The sequence below is a fragment of the Convolutriloba macropyga genome, unplaced genomic scaffold (genome assembly GCF_964194025.1).
Source record: "Convolutriloba macropyga unplaced genomic scaffold, txConMacr16.3 SCAFFOLD_6108, whole genome shotgun sequence".
In the NCBI taxonomy this organism is placed as follows: domain Eukaryota; kingdom Metazoa; phylum Xenacoelomorpha; order Acoela; family Convolutidae; genus Convolutriloba; species Convolutriloba macropyga.
The window spans coordinates 1-7,500 of NW_027452086.1; the positions used below are offsets into that span (position 1 = coordinate 1).

The following is a 7,500-nucleotide window of genomic DNA, read 5'->3' on the forward strand; positions in this document are numbered from 1 at the left end:
ATTTGTCAAAGTCGATCTTGACTTGGCAAGAGATTAACCGGGAAACCAAAGTTTATTGGTTCCGGGGGAAGTATGGTTGCAAAATCGAAACTTAAAGGAATTGACGGAAGGGCACCACCAGGAGTGGAGCCTGCGGCTTAATTTGACTCAACACGGGAAAACTCACCCGGTCCAGACATCTTAAGGATTGACAGATTGAATATCTTTCATGATTATATGGGCGGTGGTGCATGGCCGTTCTTAGTTAGTGGAGTGATCTGTCTGGTTAATTCCGATAACGAACGAGATCTTCTCCATCTAAATAATGAAATTCACTATATGTGAATTCAAACACTTCTTAGAGGAACTATGCGGAATTAAATACCGCAGATGAAGTGAGGCTATAACAGGTCTGTGATGCCCTTAGATGTTCTGGACTGCACGCGCGCTACACTGTGTACTTTTAGATTGAGTACTCAGCCCTTGGTCCGAAATGGACTGGGCAATCAGAGAAAAGTACAGCGCTTCAAGGGGATCGTCTGTTGTAACTTGCAGACGTGAACCAGGAATTCCTGGTACTTATGAGTCAACAACTCATAGGGATTACGTCCCTGCCCTTTGTACACACCGCCCGTCGCTACTACTGATTGGATAGTTAAGCAAGAATTGCAAATTCCTTACTGTTGGGACTTCGGTCTCCGGCAACGGGATGAAGCGGATCGAGCTTAATTGTCTAGAGGAAGTAAAAGTCGTAACAAGGTTTCCGTAGGGGAACCTGCGGAAGGATCAGTGATTGATTCCTTCGGGCATGGCTGCTGGTAGAGGCCATGTCTGTAGTGCGCATGACGCTCTGTCGCTAGAGATTGCTTGGCAACCAATCTCGAATTATGTATCGAGCTCAAAAACTACTTGTGTGGATACATAGTTCAGCAGTCATGGCAAGGGACTGCTTAAAGGGAGACTAGTTAGCAAAAGCAGCCTAGCAGAACTGCAGCTATCTAGATCTCAGAAGCTGGGTTATAGAAGCCCAGCTATAGACTTGTGAATGAGAAAGGCCTAAAAAGGTCCACAAGTCGCGTGGTTAGAACCGACACGCAAAAATCCCAGCGAGTGACAGAGCGTTGCGCTGTTCAGTGGGAAAGAGTTGAGCTACTCCCCACTGAACTTGCTCCGAGCCAAAGGCTCGAAAAAACACAGCTTAGCCTCAGATCCTTTACATAGAAGGCTAGCTAAAATAAACTTACCTTGGACGAGGGTAAAGTTTAGTCAGTTCTTAGGGGAGAGTAATCCACAGCTTCTCGCCCTCTGAACATTCTCCCAGATATGTAGGTCTGGGAGAGTCTCCTCCTGTTCTTCGGAATCTGGAGGTAGACAAAGACAGTACGATACGATCTTGCATCGGGATGACTAACCGATAATGATCATAATCTGACAATTTTTCCGGCTTGAGGCACCGGAGTCAGATTAAAGACACATACTGAACTAAAGGCGTATGTGCAAAGCTTGTCGGAGTGTAGAGAGTCAAGCTGAGTTGACTCGTCACGTGGTGATGACAACAGCCATGTGCAAAACACTCACAACTTTATCGTCTATGTGGAAAAGGTTGCTAACAGCGCTCTCTATGAGAGGCCCTCGCATATAACTATACGAGGAAAAGGCGATAGAGTTGTTTGAATGTGGGGCAGGTTCATCGACAAGCTAAGTTGATCACATTCTTGTTGTGGCATCCTACTAGAATTGGTCACGGTCTGCACCAACTCTCCCCAAGTTGGCCAGACTTAAAACTAGAAATAAGGTTTGCAGCTATGTGAACCTAGAAACTGTAAAGGAGTTGAAAGAACTTAAAGGAATTGAAAGAGGCCTTGAGGTATATCCTCTTGGTAAAGACCCACAAAAGCTCACAAAAGTGGCTTCGAAGGGCAAAACTGGTTCATCCACATCCAAAACAATTGGAGAGCTTAAAGCAGAACCAATTCGAATGAAACACTATTGGTGAAACTTCATCATGAGAACGTCACAAGCTGATCACGCTCTATGATATGACTAGTATTATGTTGCTTCTAGTAGGCTAAGCGCAAGCCGAAACATCAACATGTGAAAGTCGTAGAATTTTGCAATCAAACTGTGGCTAGTACTGTGATGTTACTAGTAACCTGGTGTTCCGTCATATGGCCAAGAGAGCATTTGAAGGCGAAACTTCTGCATGGGAAAGCTGCATCATGATCAAAATTTTATATCGAGTATTATGTTGACGTTAGTAGGCCTTGGCCGAAAACGCAGCATGTGAAAGGTATAGATAAAAGTTATTGTTGCAGTCAGTACTGTGTAGTTACTAGTAGCTGGATTTAAGCTCAAAATGAGACACTGTTGGTGAAACTTCATCATGAGAATGTCACAAGCTGATCAAGCTCTATGATATGACTAGTATTATGTTGCTTCTAGTAGGCTAAGCGCAAGCCGAAACATCAACATGTGAAAGTCGTAGAATTTTGCGATCAAATTGTGGCTAGTACTGTGATGTTACTAGTAACCTTGTGTTACGTCATATGGCCAAGAGAGCATTTGAAGGCGAAACTTCTGCATGGGGAAGCTGCATCATGAACAAAAGTTTATATCGAGTATTATGTTGACATTAGTAGGCCCTGGCCGAAAGCGCAGCATGTGAAAGGTATAGATAAAAGTTATCGTTGCAGTCAGTACTGTGTAGTTACTAGTAGCTGGATTTAAGCTCGAAATGAGACACTGTTGGTGAAACTTCATCATGAGAACGTCACAAGCTGATCACGCTCCATGATATGACTAGTATTATGTTGCTTCTAGTAGGCTAAGCGCAAGCCGAAACATCAACATGTGAAAGTCGTAGAATTTTGCGATCAAATTGTGGCTAGTACTGTGATGTTACTAGTAACCTTGTGTTACGTCATATGGCCAAGAGAGCATTTGAAGGCGAAACTTCTGCATGGGGAAGCTGCATCATGAACAAAAGTTTATATCGAGTATTATGTTGACGTTAGTAGGCCCTGGCCGAAAGCGCAGCATGTGAAAGGTATAGATAAAAGTTAGCGTTGCAGTCAGTACTGTGTAGTTACTAGTAGCTGGATTTAAGCTCGAAATGAGACACTGTTGGTGAAACTTCATCATGAGAACGTCACAAGCTGATCACGCTCTATGATATGACTAGTATTATGTTGCTTCTAGTAGGCTAAGCGCAAGCCGAAACATCAACATGTGAAAGTCGTAGAATTTTGCAATCAAACTGTGGCTAGTACTGTGATGTTACTAGTAACCTTTTCTTACGTCATATGGCCAAGAGAGCATTTGAAGGCGAAACTTCTGCATGGGGAAGCTGCATCATGAACAAAAGTTTATATCGAGTATTATGTTGACGTTAGTAGGCCCTGGCCGAAAGCGCAGCATGTGAAAGGTATAGATAAAAGTTATCGTTGCAGTCAGTACTGTGTAGTTACTAGTAGCTGGATTTAAGCTCGAAGTGAGACACTGTTGGTGAAACTTCATCATGAGAACGTCACAAGCTGATCACGCTCTATGATATGACTAGTATTATGTTGCTTATAGTAGGCTAAGCGCAAGCCGAAACATCAACATGTGAAAGTCGTAGAATTTTGCGATCAAATTGTGGCTAGTACTGTGATGTTACTAGTAACCTTGTGTTACGTCATATGGCCAAGAGAGCATTTGAAGGCGAAACTTCTGCATGGGGAAGCTGCATCATGAACAAAAGTTTATATCGAGTATTATGTTGACGTTAGTAGGCCCTGGCCGAAAGCGCAGCATGTGAAAGGTATAGATAAAAGTTAGCGTTGCAGTCAGTACTGTGTAGTTACTAGTAGCTGGATTTAAGCTCGAAATGAGACACTGTTGGTGAAACTTCATCATGAGAACGTCACAAGCTGATCACGCTCTATGATATGACTAGTATTATGTTGCTTCTAGTAGGCTAAGCGCAAGCCGAAACATCAACATGTGAAAGTCGTAGAATTTTGCAATCAAACTGTGGCTAGTACTGTGATGTTACTAGTAACCTTTTCTTACGTCATATGGCCAAGAGAGCATTTGAAGGCGAAACTTCTGCATGGGGAAGCTGCATCATGAACAAAAGTTTATATCGAGTATTATGTTGACGTTAGTAGGCCCTGGCCGAAAGCGCAGCATGTGAAAGGTATAGATAAAAGTTATCGTTGCAGTCAGTACTGTGTAGTTACTAGTAGCTGGATTTAAGCTCGAAGTGAGACACTGTTGGTGAAACTTCATCATGAGAACGTCACAAGCTGATCACGCTCTATGATATGACTAGTATTATGTTGCTTATAGTAGGCTAAGCGCAAGCCGAAACATCAACATGTGAAAGTCGTAGAATTTTGCGATCAAACTGTGGCTAGTACTTTGATGATGCTTGTAGCCAACCGAATTGGTTGAAAAGCCCAATAAGTAAGCTAACTTGGGAGAGCTTGTTGGAAACCAAATGCTACTAGATTGGTCCAAATACATCCTTCAACAGGGGATCACTTGGCTCGCTTTACGAAGAGGAGCACAGCTATATGTGTTAATTCGGTATGAATCGCAAGATTTGTTTACCGACCTCTCTAACGCAAAAGGCGGTCTCGGCTTCGGCTGTTGACTGCGTCCGATTCAGGGTTATATAACTCTCGATTGAACACATTGATGTTCTATTGTTGGTGCTTCCAATAAAATTGGAACACTTAAAGCAGAACCGATTCAAATAATAGCATTCTGATCAATGATTGCATTCCTTGATCAAGAACTGCTGGAGTCATTGTGATGGCGAATTTTCTTCATAAGAAAATTGCAAAGAGACGGAACTTAATGAGACTAGTATTATGTTGTTTCTAGTAAGCGGAAGCTGAAACAGCAACATGTGAAAATCAAGTTTTGTTCAATGATCTCGAGGCGATAAGTACTATGAAGCAACTAGTAGCCTAAGCATGACTCAGATTTGAGACAGTCAAAAAGACTGGCGAAACTTCTTCACATGAAAGTTACATAGAGAACTACAAATGTATACAGCGAGTATTATGTTGTTTCTAGTAGGCGAAAGCTGAAACATCAACATGTGAAAGTTGTCTGCAAACTGTAGAACGATATGTGATTAGTACTGTGCTGTTACTAGTAGCCAGTCTGACTGTAGAAGCCAAGACAAAGGGAAACTAATGCATCTGAAAAGGACAAGTTATGGAAAGGTATGCACGATAAGTATTATGTTGTTTCTAGTAAGCGGCAGCTGAAACATCAACATGTGAACGTCGTTGTGTACAGTAACCTAGAACTATATAGTCCTTAGTAACGTGCATTTACTAGTACCTGTAATTGGTATTCAGACTCAGGCAGTTTGGAATAGTTTGGCAAAGATGCACCAGAGAAAACTGGGATTTGATACAGAAATTGTTGAATACAAGTATTATGCTGCTTCTAGTAGGTTGAATCCGAAACATCAGCATGTGAAAATTGAAAACATTTCTGGTTCGAATTGTCACAAGTATTTGGTGATCTGAGTAGCCAAACTCACTACAACGCCAATTGAAGGCAAAAATTCTCAACGGGAAAAGCTATTCTCATTGAATGAGCTAACAAGACGAGTATTATGTTGCTTCTAGTAGGCGAAAGCCAAAACATCAACATGTGAAAGTCTTGCTGAACAAATTTAATGTTGTTGAGCTCAGTACCGTGTGAATTAGTAGCCATAATTGGCGAGCGAAAATTGAACTGGCGAAACTTCGTCTTTGGAAAATTGCAGATGCCGAGCACTTATTTTGCAACGAGTATTATGTTGACTGTAGTAAGCGAAAGCCGAAACAGCAACATGTGAAAGCTGTTGAAATTTGTGGTCATTTTGCAATAAGTACAAGGAGTGTAACTAGTAGCCAGGTCAAAATTTGGGATAAGAATGAGCAAAAATTCTGCATGAGAACAGTTGAAATTATGAAACTAAATTACAAAGACTAGTATTATGTTGTTTCGAGTACGCGAAAGCGGAAACATCAACATGTGAACGTTTGTAACGAAGTTTCGTTAATTTTCAGCCTAGTACTGAGCAAGAACGAGTAGCCTCATCTCCAATCCCACGCAAAATGTAGTGAAATATGTGAGTGAACCTTATTCACGGTGAGGGTTTCCCGAGGTCTGTATTGCAGCGAGTATTATGTTGCTTCTAGTAAGCGAAAGCTGAAACAACAACATTTGAAAGTTGGAATTAATGACTGAATGGAAACTTCGACCTGTGTTTGATAGTAGTAGCGAACAAAACTGCTGAATCGGTTTCTGTCTCATATTGGTCAGTGAACCAATTAAGAGACAATCAACTACATAACCTGAATTGGGCGAGAGAACCCCCTTAACTTAAGCATATCAGTAAGGGGAGGAAAAGAAATCAACTGAGAATCCCTTAGTAATGGCGAATGAACAGGGAAAAGCTCATCGGGAAGAGAAATGGCAACATTTCTCGGTGTCCGGTATGGTTTGATGCTAGACTGGTGAATTTGTCCTGATGTCTACTGGAAAGTAGCATCAAAGAAGGTGAAAATCCTGTAAAGGTCATTTTCGATACCAGTCATAATGGCTCATTCCTATGAGTAGAGTTGTTTGAAAGTGCAACTCGAAGCTGGAGATATGTCTCTCCAAAAGCTAATTATAAAGCGAGACCGATAGTAAACAAGTACCGTGAGGGAAAGTTGAAAAGCACTCTGAAGAGAGAGTGAAAAGTACGTGAAACTGTTGAAGGGGAACTGGAGTGAGCGTTACCATACTCAATGCCTTGATATTATATTCTCGGCTACCGAGTAGTGTAGTTGTCGTCTTTTGGCAAATCTTGTTAATGAATCGAGCAGAAGTTTTCCTCGGAATTCTTCTTGTTGATTCTAAACAAAATGAGATAAATTGATCTTGATTGCCTGTCTGACCTCAACTTCCTATTCAATGCTCTCTACAGCCCGTCTTGAAACACGGACCAAGGAGTGTGAGTTGCTTGCAAGTGTTGTCGCTCATTGAAAGCGCACACGCGAAATGAAAGTGAACAGTGTAATTTTTATGAATTGCACTACTTTGTGTGGTGAGGGCGCCGATTCGGTGTCCCGCAACCACGGACGGTTTTGCTCTTATTGCATGACTGATCCAGAGCAAGTAGCACACGACCCGAAAGATGGTGATCTATGCTTGGGCAGGGCGAAGCCACGGGAAACCATGGTGGAAGCCCGAAGCGGTTCTGACGTGCAAATCGATCGTCTGACCTGAGCATAGGGGCGAAAGACTAATCGAACCATCTAGTAGCTGGTTTCCTCCGAAGTTTCCCTCAGGATAGCAAAAGCTTGAGCAAGATTGAAAAATCTTCGCAAAGCAATTTCATCGGTTAAAGCGAATGATTAGAGGAATGGGGGAAAATTTTTCCTTCACCTATTCTCAAACTATAAATCGGTGAGATGTCCTTGTGACTTAATTGCACTTGGACTATGAATGCAAGCTTTTTGTGGGCCGCTTTTGGTAAGCAGA

General features: G+C 42.1%; 1 non-coding gene and 1 pseudogene across 1 annotated transcript in view; both read left to right on the forward strand.

The window, feature by feature from the left end:
- Positions 1–4,486: 4,486 nt before the first annotated feature.
- Positions 4,487–4,638, forward strand: LOC142357176 (5.8S ribosomal RNA; annotated as a pseudogene).
- A 1,683-nt stretch (positions 4,639–6,321) lies between these two features.
- LOC142357177 (large subunit ribosomal RNA) overlaps positions 6,322–7,500 on the forward strand; it is a 3,522-nt gene continuing 2,343 nt past the window's right edge. Inside the window, exon 1 of the ribosomal RNA XR_012761562.1 lies at positions 6,322–7,500. This exon is cut by the window's right edge and continues 2,343 nt beyond it. This is a non-coding gene — a ribosomal RNA (large subunit ribosomal RNA).